The sequence below is a fragment of the Cervus elaphus genome, chromosome 12 (assembly GCF_910594005.1).
Source record: "Cervus elaphus chromosome 12, mCerEla1.1, whole genome shotgun sequence".
NCBI classification, from domain to species: domain Eukaryota; kingdom Metazoa; phylum Chordata; class Mammalia; order Artiodactyla; family Cervidae; genus Cervus; species Cervus elaphus.
In genome coordinates, this window is record NC_057826.1 from 44,874,248 (window position 1) to 44,889,300 (window position 15,053).

Consider the following 15,053-nt stretch of genomic DNA (forward strand, 5'->3'; position numbering starts at 1 on the left):
AATGCTTGAAAATAAAGGGGTATTGAGACCAGAGAAATACAGTATCATCTTTTTTTTTTAAATTTTTGGTTCGTTCTCATATTTTTGTATTAAAATATATAAGCAATAAGATTTTATACTTTACTCCACAAATAAATTCCTGTTGTTAACAAATGTCTTCATATACAAGCAGATTAAAAATATATTTGTATAAAATTTCAAGTTTATGCAAGAAAGAAGTTTATTACCTGAATAAATAGGTGTTCGATATGCTTGCTTCCATCCTGTTATCTATGGATTACATATAGTTTTTGTGTGACTATGTTCCGATGTGTAGAACTGAGGTTCCCCCAGACTCACTTCATTATTTCTCTTCCTAATTCCTAGAAACACACATAGGGCCTTGTATTTAATTTTGATCTCTTCTCTGAGGATTAAGAATTCAGATGCAGACCTCAGTCAGAACAGGTCACACCAACCAATGGACAGTCATGTGGATTTTGCCACCAAGCATTCTGATTTGGTGCCAAACTTGCGGAAAATAGGTGTATGTATCAGAGTCCGAGAAAATAAATGTCTCACTCAAGTTAGGATAGTTTATTTGCAAGGGACTAATTACAAAAGCTTAAAGGAGTAAAGGTCATATCAGAATTTATTAGAGCTGAGTAACCCCTTTCATTCCCAGTTTTGCATTTCATTGTCTATTTGGAAAACAAAATAACAGTGTACCTGCTTGCTTACATCACTTATTTATGTACAAGTAAACTGAATCAAAAAGGGGGAAATAAAAGACTAAAGAAACCTACGATAACAGTCAGAGTGTGTTGAAACCAAATCAGGGTTTTTTCCATTTAGAGTACATTGCTTTACTTGCGAGCACAGGTAGAGAAAAGTAGCAAGTACTTTCTCTGTTTACTAGACACCTCTACCTGCTGTTAGAATACACTGACAACATCTTCAATCTCCATTTCCAGCTCTGCAGGTGTGTCTGTTTTATTGATTGGCCGCCCACCAAATCAGGAGCTGATCTGCCTTATTGAAAAGTCCTGTTGTTCACAATATGTTTTCATTAGTTTATTAAGTGGTCTAAACATTTTGATTTTAAACTGCACTGTAGTGGGCTGCCCTGCCACTTCAAATTAGCTTGATCCTCATTCTCAGTTCTGACTCCACACATGGGCTTTTTATTGGCCAAGTGAATGCTGGAGTAGTTTTAGCTGCCCTTTTCCAAAGAGCTGCCAGGCAGCACCAAATTAGCATACAGATGGCACTCGGAGACAGCAGGAGAGGGAGATGACAGTCTCTTCTGAAAGTTAGAGTGTTTCGCTTTTGTATTTACATGTTTGAATATAGTTGGAATTGGTTTTTATGTGTAGTGTGAGGTAGGGATCCAGAGTCACTTTTTTATATGGAATGTTCCCCCAGCACCATTTACTGAATAGTTTACCCTTTCCCCACTGATTTGCAACACCATCTTTGTTAGCAATCACATTTTTTATGAGTGTTGGTCAAATTCTGAGTTCTAGATTGTGTTCTATTGGTCTGCTTTACTTTTTTTTTTAATCAACATATAACATTTATATCAATAAATTACTATCAGATCTCTAATCTTACTATTTTGTTGGGTATTGTTTTCTTTAATCATCGGTTTTATGGAATATTTTTCTGTTTTTGTTTTTTGCTGTTTTATGAAACATTTTAAATTAGCTTATTTTCTATGAAAATACCTTGTTAGGATTTTGATTGGAATTACATAAATTTATAGATCAGTTTGGAAAGGATAAATATATGTAAATATTACCTTCCTGTCTATAAGCAGAATATGTTTGCCCATTATATGTCTTCTTTAGTACTTCACTAAAAAAGAAAGTGTTAGTTGTTCAGTCATGTCCAACTCTTTGCAACCCTATGGACTCTAGCCTGCCAGGCTCCTCTGTCCATGGGATTTTCCAGGCAAGAATGCTGGAGTGGGTTGCCATGTCCTTCACCAGGGAATCCTCCTGACTGAGGGATCAAACCCTCATCTTCCGTGTCTCCTGCACTGCACTGCTATTCTTTACCTGTTGAGTCATTGAGAAAGCCCAGTACTTCACTAAAGTGTTATAATTTTTCTATAAAATTATCACAGATTATGCCATTGATTGATTGATTCATTGATTATTTTCTTGGAAGACTTACTTTTCAAACCAGCAAATTTGCCAGCATGCTTGTCTCATTCTTGATTTTAAAGAAATTAAAAAAAAATTTTTATTGTAATGCTTACTGTAGGTTTTTCTAAATATGTTTTTTTAAATCAGGTTTGAGTAAGTTCTCTTCTAGAATTTATTTTTATTGAATAGATGTTAGATTTTATTGCATGGTTTAGCTTATCTGTTGACACAGTATTATCATTTTCTTCTTCTAACTTTATGTGGAAAATTTTACTAGCGATTTTATATATTAAACCACTATAATATCTCTAGGATTTAAACAGCAGTTTATTTCACTCCAGAGTTGTGTTTTTTCCACTACATTTTTGCATCTCTCAATAAAATCAACTCTTATTCCTTTTAGCTGCGTCCTGAGAGCTCCAGCCACAGGTTTGGCTAAAAAATAGGCATTTTTACTTTTTCAAAATATAATTTGGATGGATTTTTCTAATTTCTTATTTCACATCCTTTTTCTCAAGACATTTTTATTAAGCATAAATCTTTAGGCAACCAATAACCTTTAAAGGAATCAGTTAAAAATTAAAGTTATCTGGGAGCCAATATGTGGAAATATCATCTTTTAAATGCAATTTTTAAGAAGTTTAGAGCACATGTGATAAAAGAGTATGTCCTATGAGATGCTTTAGAAATAGAAGGTTTAGGATTATGATTTTAGACAGTTATTTTCCTAATAAAATCTTGTAGTCTTATTTAATGGATACAGACACTGGAAGATTCTCAGGGGTCTTAGGTGGATCTATACTACTTGCCTGAGATAGTAACTATGATTGTCACTGCAGCTGATTAATTTTCAGGAAAGAATTGCATCTCCATATTGCAGAGATATTGTTGCCATGGTGATGTTATGACATCAAGATATGCACAGAGGGTGCTGCTGCTTTTTACCTATAGTTTATGGCATGAGCTGCATAAAAACAATTTTAGAACCATTTGAGGAAGATATAAATATACATATATATATGTTAAAGCCAGGATGAGAGTATAAAGCTGTTCTTTAAGATAGTGACTGTGACTATCTTAGTTCTTTTTCTATTTTGATGTACATTGTAATAATCTGATCATAAGTGAGAACATGAGAATTGAGAACTGTATACTTGCATTTTCATTAATTGAAGCTTTCAGTAAAGTACTTTCTTTCACTGAAAATGTAGTCTCTTATTCCTGTTGAGCAGGAGAATTGGAAGCATTGGAATGTGGAAAGAATATTGACTTTAGAATGAAAAATAGAAATTAAAGTTCAATCCCACTTTTTATTATGTGACTGCATTTAATCCCTCTGAATTTTGGCTTATCCTTCAAAAAAATGTGAATAATTTCTTTTGTTGAGAAGATTAAAAAAAAAAGACTGTCTAGATATCAGGTTTCTGGTAACACACCACCCTGATTTACCTCTGGGGAAACTATTCTCTACTATCCTTAATCCATGCAAACAATTTTCTCAGACCTTGACTGAGATTGTAACTCATAACTTGTGACTCTTGGTCATAGCAAATGATCTTGAGTGGATTTATGACATAGGCCAGGCTGTTGAGAATCCTTCTTGAAACTTCTGTCAAATATATTGAGAGAACTGTACTCTTATCAGGTATAGATACTTAGCTGATAAGCTATAAACTTGAGTTGACCATATCTTGATTACCAGTTGAGGATATTCAGCCTGAAAATGAAGTTTATGCATATGAAACCACTAGGTGGTATTTCAAGGGCTCTGAGGAGCTCTGGTTCTTTATGTCTTAGCACAAAAAAATAATTCAGTGAGAGCCAAAGTGGTAGATAAGAAGTGATATTAGAATAGGACGCTTGTGAGGCATCCTACGGGAGAGGGGTGAAAGGATGCCATGTCTTGAGTACTTAGTGGGCTAGAGTTTTATAATCAAAAGAAAAGTGAAGAGGGAGAAAAGACTGCCTTCTTCCTCATTCTTAAGTGGACATCATGCTTCATCATCAGCTTTTCCTCCATCAGGAGAGGGGTTTTCTTGTCCCTACATGATCAAGCGAGGACTATCATGGCACTATGGAAAAATTATTTCAGGTCTAAATACAATGAGGGTCTTTCACTCTGAAATGTTACCTTTCCATAAATTACTGTATTTTTATGTGTGAAGAGAGCATGCCCTAGCAATCATTAACTTACCAAGCTCACTGGGTAGGGTGTGGGTCTCATGTCACCATTGTTTTATTGTTTTGGCTCATGTCTGATGCTTCTGTTGTATGGTTTTGTTGCTGAGCAAGCCTGCACAGTTTTGTGGTTGAGCAAACTTGCTTTCTTGAGTAATCATCAACTTATAGGGGTCTCCTGTACTTTCCTCTTTACTTACAATGCCCTAGAGATATTTACTATTTAATTACCTACTTTGTCCCTTCACTCTGTGCCTATCACATAGGGAAAGTGATCTGAGAAAGAAACATGGCACACTTTGACAACGTGAACTCAGCAACATCTGATCTTTAACTTTTCAAAAATTATGTGAGCTGATATATTGATTAAACCAAAATTAGTTGGTCTTCTGTAGCTCAAAGCTAAAAATAATTCTGAATACCAGAACCATCAATATACTTACATATATGTTATTTTAAATTAAAACCTACTAAATAACTAAAATCTTTCTCATAACTAAAATTATGAGAAAGATTAGCTGTCACTGACTTTGATGTCACATGCTGTTTAGATGTTTCTCAGTTGTTTTTTGTTGCTATTTTAATATTTCTGTTTCTGAATAATTTATGAGGTCAGTTATTTGGTAAATATAATTGACTTTTTAAGTACTCTTTCTCTTTAGTTTTTTTTGGTGGGGATTATCTGTTTGCATTTTATTTATTTTTTTACAATAAGTAACAGAACCATGAGACTAGTGATATTGTTCACAGTGGGATCAATGGATGAGAACTGGACTAAAGTTAGAAGTTTAAAGGTTATATGTTACATGTATGTGGAGAAAGAAGAGTCCTTGAAGGAGAATGAGAATGAAGGCAAAGTGTATAACTTCATAGAGTAAGGGAAGTAAATGAAACATGTCATGAATGTGTTAATGTTCTGCATATTTAAATGTAATACAGAGACCCAATAAATGGTGCCTGAAAATTTTCCCTTGAGATCAGCATTTACAAGGCTTTTAGTAATTAGTGAGAGCAATTCCATGATATTTATTGAGAAGCTCTATATCAGTGAAATGAAAAGGGGTGGATATTAAAAAATGGGAGTTGAAAAGTAGAGATGACTCACTGAACAATCATGAATAAGATGAGAAGAAATACAGTGAAAATAGGAGACCATAGGATCAGGGAGAGTTTAAAATCTTTTCAGAAAGAAAGACCCTACATATACTAATAAGTGAAGGAGAAGAAGCCAGTTTAAAGGAGAAGTAATATATAAAAGAGGGGACTTGATAAAGTTAGTTCCCAGCTGAGAGAAAAATGAGTAAGTGCCAGAGAGCATATGTAAATGTGTCAGCCTTGAACTGGCAAGATGCCACCTGTGAAATCAGGAGAAAGAAGGCCAAAAGTGTGTCTTAGTGTGCACCAGTATGTTGATTATAAATCAGAAAGCTGGGGCTGATTACCACTGTTAATATAAATTTTATGAGTGAAATAGGAAGCAAGATTGTATATGAGAGAAGGACATTTGGCTACGATAAAAGAGAAACAGAGCTGGATGTTTTTTAAAGATGGCAGGACGGATTTTATTCAGGCTACTGCAGCAGTGGAGAGACTTCGGTGTAAACTGAGCTATCTTTGCTGAAACAAAATGTGAGAGGCTTTTAAAATCCTGGAGTGTGCTAATGGAATGTAAGGGGGTGGATTGGTCAATGTGATTAGGGTAGCTGTGTTTGCTAACTGGCACCTAAAAATGTTAGGCTCCTACCCAGCACTGAAATTAGAAGACAGGGGCCTTATCTTTTTCGATGATCACATTTCAGAGATGGCTCCCAGGTCCTTGAGAAAGACATTCCTGGGTTGTAGAAGATCTGTCTCAAAAGGATAGAGAGAAGATTTATAATTGTTAATTGTCTAGTAAATTCTCTAAGAAAAAGGAGATAAGAAGCTCATAGTGAGGACTTGACTGAAACTACCAGCAAATTCTTTTGGAGCATTGAGCTTTCTCAGGCAGGCATTTCAAAGGCATTTCATTAACCTAGGGACATGACCTTGAGCTGATAGAAGCCTTGCTAGAATTTAGCCAAGAATAAAGTGCTTGTCACCACATTGCTGTTTGACTTTCTCAAGGTCATATTGATGTGCATGATTCAGGTGTACATCCAGGTGATAAAGTAGCAAGAGTGATACATAAACAAGAATAAGAAATTTCATAGAAAGCTCTCTAGACTGATTATATAAAAACTGACTCATCATATAAAAAACTGACAGAATGTTCAGTTTAGAGCCATATGGAAAAATGAAGCAAATAGGTAAAAAATACACAGCTACATGACTAGAATCCTAAAAAAAAAAGGTAGGACAGAGCTGCAAGTCAGGCATGACTCTCAGACTTTACCTGCAGCCTTCAACAAAGTCTCATAATACAGAATTGGTTTTTTAATACCAGAGCATGTTATTTCATCATGCATTTAGTGTTTTAATCATCCATGAGATTTATTAAATGCCTACTATATGCCCATCACTGGTCTAAGGATGAAAAACTCAGTGTAAGTAGTTGTAACTATTAATTGTGTGCTGTATACATTTATGTTTAATATAACTGTCAGTAAACTGTATGTGATTCCATCCCTGAGGTTGTGAAGCTCTATTAATAAGTATTTTTATTTTCCATAAAGTCCTGAATTCAAGGAGATTTTTTAGGTACTGTTAATGAGACAGTTTTGAAATGGAGCAGATCCAACTGTCATTTATAGGCAGCACCATCTTCCTTTAATTGGGCAGAATCCTTATACTGAAATGATTTCATAAAATCTTTGCTTTATGATGAGGTTTAGAACATGTAACTAATGAATTCATGAAGTCAGTCATTTTAGTTCACTTGGGCTCCTGTAACAAAATACCATAGACTCTGTAACAATAGAAATTTATTTATCACAGTTCTAGAAGCTGGGGAGTCCAAAATCAAAGTCTTGGCTGATTCAGCGTCTGATGATGGCTGGCTTTCTGGTTCATAGACAGCCATCTTTTTGTTGTGTTCTACCTGGCATAAGAACAAAGGATCTCTCTGGGGTCCCTTTTCTAAGGGCACTAATTCCATTTATGAGGGCTCTGCCCTCAAGCCCTAGTCACATCTAAAAGGTCCCGCCTTCTAATACCACCACCTTTGGGGTTAGGATTTCAACATATGAAATTTGGGCTATAAGCATTCAGTCCCTAGCGTTTTGTGATGCTCTTCATTTGTTTAAACACAATTAAAATTTTATGGTGGACACTTCTTGTTTGTTTGTCTATTTATACTTATTTAACAATTTTTACAATTATTAATGATTCCATGAAATCCTGATGTTATAAACTTAGCTTGAATTTCAAGTCTATGAACTTGGTTAAGTTACTTAATTTACACATTAAAAAAAAGAGAGTTTTAGTATTTAGCTTGCTGAGTGGCATGGAGATTAAATGAAATTGTCTTTTAGGTTGTTCACACAGTCAAAGCCAGGCATATACATGTACTAATATATGGATAGTTTTTCTTTAAGACATTTTTAGGTAGTATTTATATACCTGAGTAAATTGCTGAAGAGCTCATTGGAACTTTAAAGGATAATCTTAGTAACTAATTTTCCCTACAACCCAGGCTTGCACATGTAAAGGAAAAGTAAGATCTGATTCAGATGAACACACATGCAAGCACATCCAGGGCTCATGAACCTTGATTTCTGTTTAAATGCTGTGCCTCTCATTGGCTTATGCCTCTGATTCTCTGAGATGTTCATTTTTTGGTAGGAACTACTTGCCTGAAGTCATGTACAGAGAATTTATTCCCCATCGAGGTCATTTAGCAGGGGATATTTGAATCACAGCAACTTAAGGTTTCATTATTCCAAGTAATTTTGAATTTTAGATGGGAGGCTTGAAACTTAGAAACACTTTTGAATTCTAAAAGAATTACTTTGCTGTTGCTTTTATAGTCACTGTAATAGGCAGTATTGTTAAGAGGAATTTGAACTAATTTGCATTAAAAAATGAGCCATTTCTATTTTACTCCCCTGAAGGACAAAAAAGATTGGGAAATAGCATATGAGGGGGGAAAAGGAAGCTAGAATGGAGGGAAGATAGTAAAGCCAGGAGGCTAGAGCCCAGATTATACCTTTTTTTAAAAGTTGGGAATTGGTAATAAGAAGAAGGGGAAAGAAGACAAGAAGACTAAGGAAGGAGAAGGTGTTTGAGAAAAAGAGACTGCCTGATAAATGTTGTTGTTTGTGTTTCTGTGATATAAATATTTCTGATATCTCACATGTTTAGCAGAATTTGCTAGGTACACAAAAAACTGAGTGAATGAATTTTGTAGAAATTAAGGATGACTGTTGGTTTCCCTATTTGGATTGGCACCAGGCAACATGAAAACAACATGCAGGAGATGGAAGGGCTTCTCTAAACTGATTTAATATTGGGAGAAAAAGCTTGAAGTCAGATTTGCAAACATAAACTCCCGGGGATTTTCATAAATCCAAGAGAAGACAATGTGATTTTTTAAGTTTCTTGGAAGGGAGATCTAGTAAAATATTCTTGTAAGTCTTTTGAGCAGAAAAACCCCAAGTGACCTTTATGTTAACCCCAGGCTTTGTGCTGCCTGAAACCAGTAAGACTCCAAGAGTCACTGAGCATCTATTATTAATCTACTGCTGTTGGCAATGGCAGTCTGCTGGGGAACATTATTTAGAGAAAAGATCCTATTTCTTCCTCATATTTTGGCAGAAGACTAGTAGGAAAATTACGTGAAAAATGAAATGATTTAATATAAATGTTGTATGATAAAGTGGCTTTTTTTGGATGACACTTGTATTATCAGGCTGAAAGTACAGGGTGGTGAGCTGGTATGAAAGTTTTCTTCTATATTTCTTAAAATAATAAATTCAAAGTTATTTTTAAAGTAACTTAGTCACCCAGAATTTATTTCATTCCCAAAGGCAGTTCATAAATTAAGATTTATACTTAACATGCTGCTTTCTTAATTTGGAACACATTAGTATAAGAAAATGACACATTATTTTGGGGCTTCTAAATTAGCTCTTGCAGAAATGGTATTTTTATGCTCATATGAATGTTGTATGTCATTTTAATTTTTTTATTGTTGATATGTACATCTATAATATTGGTGATTAGAGAGAAATAAGAATAGGCAATGTGCTATCTAGTATTCTATCAATTTCAACTCTGTTTTACAACGTATTTACACACAGTGAGAACAGAAGGTAACAATGTAAAATACTATAAGACTTTGGCATGCATTTTGAATTATTGCTTAGGAATATTATAAATTAAACTATGCTTGATTTTACTTTAGCTTTGTGACATGATATGAAAATTTATAACTTCCAGTGATAAAAATAACTCACAGTTGTGTATCATACATTATCTCATTTTTTTCTTCATAATGAGATTTGGAAACAAGCTCAGAAAAATAATGCTTCTTTTTTGGTCTGTGGCCTAATAGCTAACATACTGCCTCTTAAATTTTACAAGTGTAAGTATGCATAGAGTACATATTCATGATTTATTTTAATCTTCAAAAGAATTGATACATAGTTTGGAATAAGTACCCAGCAGAAATCAGTCAGAGTTGCATGATCCGAAGTATAATTTTATGCCATAAATACATTTTATTGGAGACTAAAGTATTAAGAAGTTCTTATATGCATTTAGAAATATATGTGGGTAATGATGTTTAATAGTTTGTCTGCTAAATTTAAGTACTGAAAATTATTAGCTTTAATTTTTTTCCCTCACTTGAATGCTGTAAATGAGCATGTACCACTCACAGAACAATAACGCTAGTCACCATGCATTCATCAAAGTACTTAATGAACACAGTAAAACTAAATAAAATAAAGAAGAACCCTATATAGTCTTTATAATATTTTGATGTTATTTAAAAAATCTGAATATTTAAAATTAATAAAGTTGTGACATATAGCAAATAATTTGTACAGTTATTGATTTCACTTACTAGATGAATTGATTCTTTTTTAGTCTAAACTTAACATATTACCCTGAGTGCCTCACATCAAATTACAAACACGAATTGATGTTCTGAGCCAGTTATTTCCAGATTTTTAAATTTCACAGACTGGTGAAATTAAAAGGAAAACAAATCAAGAGGTTGGCACAGGTCTGTTAGTATTTCCTATTGCCAGTGAGAGCATTAAACAAAACAAAATTTGCAGTTATCAGTATGTTATAAAAGAGAGGATACATGAATACCCCACCCCACCCCACCCTAAAAAAAGGCAAAAAGTTATAATCTCATATAGGAGACATCTTTGAGAAGAACAGTTATAAAACAAATTATCTTTCTTGCTCTCATATTGATTTTTTTCATTTTTCATGCTATGAACTTCCAATCTCATGTTCAGAAAGCTTCATCTAAATGGGCATCCAGGGAATATGATTCTTGGCTCTTACCCAGACTCTGTTTTTATCTCCCTGGCCAGAGTCTTGGCATCATATCTCATTTCCAATAGCTGTTTGTGATGTCTTTCTATTGCATAATCCTTCTGATTCCACTCCTGGTTTTGGTGACCTAGGTTTTATATTGATACAAAGGTTTTGGGTTATGCACATGCCCTTGGCTTTGTCCTTCTCTGTTGTTTAGGGTGAGGAATACCTATACTGTCCCATTGCCCCTTGAAATCCTCACCCTAACTATGATGTTTCCTACTAATTAAAAATTCAGACATGATTTTCCCCACCTGGGACAAATTTCAGTTCTACTAGTTATGCAGCACTGTGCATATTTTCTTCCTGAATATTAATGCTTCCTTGCTGCCCTTGACATTTTTTAAAAAAGAATATATTTTGTTCAATTCTGTGAAATACTTCACTAGTTGTCTTGAGTTTTGAAGATGTGTAGGACTTTTTTCATTACCTAAAAAATAATTTACTGAGGTGAACCTCACGAAGTTTCAAAATTACAGGAGGATATTTTGAGGATCCTCCAGCAGGTCACTTGGAGTTAAAGAGAACCATAGAGGACATTGTTCCACTATTCTACTCACAATGCACAGTGATAACAGCTGAATTAAATGGCCTCCCAACCTCTATCTGGATAGTTCTAATCATAAAGAGATCATCACTGCATAAGAATGGACATCATCATTGGAAATTTCTTTCTTACAATGGCCTAAAGTCTGTAAGTCTGTATCTTTTCTTAATAATAGCCCTTGAGTAATTTGATTATAGCTGTTAAATTCTCCAGGAGTCTTTGCTCCTTTATGTTAAATATCCCTAATCCCTTCATCCATCTACATTTCATATGACATATTTTTCAAATCTTTAATCTCTCAGACTTAATTTTCCTATATATGTTGACTATTTTGACAGTGTCCCAATTCTCATTGACTCCCAAAGCTGGATACAAGCCCTGAAAAAACAACCTTACAAAACAGAGAATGATGGACTATTTCCTTTGGGTCATCTGGACAGAGTAATCCTGTTAACAGAATTGAGATTGGATTAGATTCTTTAAGGTGTTCACATGAATTTTTTGACCAATTAAAGACTTAATGGATTTAATCTTCAGATTTAATCTTTGCTGCTATTATTTCTAACCAGTTCTTGTACCTTTGAATTTCTGAAACAAAATTTGAGGTTTTAGATTTATCTTTGTTAAAATTGACCTTGAAAATACATTTTACATTCACTGTAAGATGGAGACGTGTCACATTATGGAATGAGATCACTTTTTTTACATTTGATTTTTTAAATTTGTTTGGTAAAAAAGGGGTAAATTGAGGAAGAGAATTACTGTCTATTGTTGAGAAAAAGTAAAATAGTAATGACAATGGAAATGATAATATTAAAAATTTTAAACACATTCTCTGTGTAGAAATTGACTGAATTGACCAAAGTTATATTGAGAAGAGATCTACTGAGCACTTTTGTGTAGGAAAAATAAGAATAGCTTATTGCCTTTGCCTTTCTGATTGTTCATTTCCACTTTGAGTAGGCAGAAAATTGTTATCAATATAGAACTCTTTCTTTTTAAAAAACTATTTAATATTGGAGTATCTGAATAATAGTGTGATAGTTTCAGGGGCACAGCAGAGTAACTCAGCCATACACATATATGTATCCATTCTCCCACAAACTCCCCTCGCACCCAGGTGCAACATAACATTGAGCAGAGTTCCATGTGCTATACAGCAGGTCCTTGCTGGTTATCCCTTTTAAATACAGCAGTGTGTACATGACAATGTCAAACTCCCTAACTACCTCTTCTTCTCACCTCCCCCGCCCCCCACATAACCTTAAGTTCCTTCTCTAAGTCTATCAGTCTGTTTCTATTTTGTAAATAAGTTCATTTGTATCATTTCTTTTTAGATTCAGCATATAAGGGATGTCATAAGATCCTTCTCCTTCTCTGTCTTACTTCACTCAGTATGACCCTCTCTGTGTCCATCCATCTTGCTGCAAATGGCATTATTTTCATTTTAATGGCTGAGTAATATTCCATTGTACATATGTACCACGTCATCTTTATCCATTCCTCTGTCAGTGAACATTTAGATTGCTTCCATGTCTTGACTATTGTAAACAGTTCTGCAGTGAACATTGGGGTGCATGTATCCTTTCGCACCATGTTTATCTCTAGATATACGGCTGGGAGTGGGATTGCAGGATCATTTTGGGGTGCAGGTGTCCTTTCGTACCATGTTTTTCTCTAGATATATGGTTGTAAGTGGGATTGCAGGATCATTTTGTAGTTCTGTTTTTAGTTTTTTAAGGAACCTCCAATATTGTTCTCCATAGTGAAACAAAAATGAAAGTGAAGTCACTCAGTCATGTCCAACTGTTTGCAACCCCATGGACTGTAGCCTACCATGCTCCTTCATCCATGGGATTTTTCAAGCAAGAGTACTGGAGTAGGTTGCCATTTCTTTCTCCAGAGGATCTTCCCAACCCAGGGATCGAACCCGGGTCTCCTGCATTGTAGCCAGACGTTTTACTGTCTGAGACACCAGGGAAGTCTAGATCATTCTCCATAGTGGCTGTACCAATTTACATTCCCACCAACAGTGTAGAAGAGTTCCTTAAATGATCATTTTAAATTTTATTTTTTATGATATATATTTCTATTTTCTATTACATATACATTCAACTTAGCTTTTAAAATAAATGTGTTAAACATTAAAGTGAATTTGTTCAAGTACTGTATATTTGAGCCCTCCCACCAAGTTTATACTTTTTCATTAATTCATATTATTGGTATAGTTGTCTGAAAGTCATGAATCCAATTAAGTATATTTTATTATTCAGACCATGCTTTTATACAAGGATATAATTGGAAACTTTATGTTTGTAGTCTAAAAGATAATGGTGTCCAATAGGCATCTCAAATATAAAATTACCCAATTCAGTACTTTTGCATATATTACATATTGCATATATTTTTATTTTCTATAAGTTCATTGGACTTGTTTTCTATTATAATCAAAATATAATATCTTTATCAAAATTGTGTTTTTATTATGGGTTCTCTAGAAAACAGAGCCCCAGGCAATAAAATGATGCTGCCTAACGAGATGCAAATACACATGTGGTGAGACAGAGGGAAAAAGAGAAGAGAGGCAAAGAAAGACATGAAACACAGTGAGCTGGAAGCAGATCCAGCAGGTTGCTCAATGGGCATGTTTACTTGGTATTCAGCACTGTTCGGAGGATCATAAAGAGGAGTCACATTTCAGTGTAGTCTATGGAAGAGAGTTAAAAGGGAGAGATGCAGCTACCTAGCCCTGTGTTCTTCTGCTTTGCATTTGTTCAGGTTCAGCAACACCAAGTCCTCACATTCCTGCCAGTTCACCTACCATGTGCCTCCAGCTTCGTTCTCACCTGGTAGATAGGTCTGCACTAGCAGGTCCATGGCATCAAGTCTCAAGCTTGGACATAAACCCAGTATTAGCCTCCTCAGACTGCTGTAACAAAATACTGTAGACTGTGTGGCTTATGCTCAGTCATATCTGACTCGTTGCAGCCCCATGGACTGTAGCCTGCCAGGCTCCTCTGTCCATGGAATTTTCCAGACAAGAATACTAGAGTGGGTTGCCACTTTCTACTCCAGGGGATCATCCCAGACGAGGGATCAAACCTGTGTCTTTTGCATCTCCTGTATTGGCGGAGAGATTCTTTACCACTAGAGACCTGAGAAGCCCGAGAGAGTAGGTTACAGGACAGAAATTTGTTTCTCACAGTTTTGAAGGCTGGGAATTCCAAGGTCAGGGTACTAGCATGGTTGTGTTCTGGTGAGAGCTCTCTTTATGGATTACAGATGGCTGCCTTCTTGCTGTGTCTTTATCTGGCAGATAGCTTGAGCTAGGTCTCTGGTGTCTCTTCTGTTAAGGGCAATAATCCCATTGTGAAGGGCCACCCTCAGCACCCCATCTGTATCTAATTACCTCTCAAAGCCCCATCTCCAGTTACATCAGGGCTTAAGGCTTCAGCATATGAGTTTGGGGGAGACACAGTTCATTTTACTGCATCGACATGTGCTCACCACCCAAGTTCATGTTCTCCCCTCATTTAAGATACTTCCATTTCATCCCAACATCCCCCAAACTTTTAACTTGTTCTAGCAATCTACTCTAAAGTCAGGTTCAGTGTTTCATCTGAATATCATCAGGTAGGGATGAGAATCAATATACAGTTCATCCTGAGGCAAAATTCTTCTCCAACTATGAACCTGTGAAACCAGGCAAGTTATGTGCATCCAAA

General features: G+C 35.2%; 1 pseudogene; it reads right to left on the reverse strand.

The window, feature by feature from the left end:
- Positions 1-298: 298 nt before the first annotated feature.
- LOC122705642 lies at positions 299-14,205 on the reverse strand (annotated as a pseudogene).
- Between the last annotated feature and the right edge of the window lie 848 nt (positions 14,206-15,053).